This window comes from Buceros rhinoceros, unplaced genomic scaffold (genome assembly GCF_000710305.1).
Source record: "Buceros rhinoceros silvestris isolate BGI_N320 unplaced genomic scaffold, ASM71030v1 scaffold39814, whole genome shotgun sequence".
NCBI classification, from domain to species: domain Eukaryota; kingdom Metazoa; phylum Chordata; class Aves; order Bucerotiformes; family Bucerotidae; genus Buceros; species Buceros rhinoceros.
The window spans coordinates 1,476-1,825 of NW_010409547.1; the positions used below are offsets into that span (position 1 = coordinate 1,476).

General features: G+C 60.3%; 1 protein-coding gene across 1 annotated transcript in view; it reads right to left on the reverse strand.

The window, feature by feature from the left end:
- The window catches only part of LOC104492682 (GTP-binding protein SAR1a), a gene marked incomplete at its 3' end in the record, with an annotated part of 3,570 nt that overhangs the window by 1,334 nt on the left and 1,886 nt on the right, over nt 1–350 (reverse strand). The gene's annotated exons all lie outside the window — the stretch shown is intronic.

Sequence of the window (350 nt, forward strand, 5' to 3'; positions counted from 1 at the left end):
CGGGCTGTGTGGCAGGGAAGTGAGGAAGCTGACGTGTCACAGTGACCCGGGGACTCGTGTAAGCATCGCACGCAGCTCCTCTGCCAAGACATCCCGAGGCAATCAGCAACTCCCTGAATTTCCTGGAGGACTCAGTCACCAAGACGGAGCTGTTCCACGAGGCCACAGGCGGGAGAAAGCCGCTTCTCCCAGCTCCCTGCTGAAGCACGTGCTCGTTAACCTGCATGATGACACTGTCCAGCAGAGACACCCCCCTCCCCACAGAGGCCCATCCCAGTAACCAAACCACACCAGTCCTCGGGTTTTCAGTGAGAGGAAAGCACGGCTCCGCTTCAGCCTGCGCCACCAGC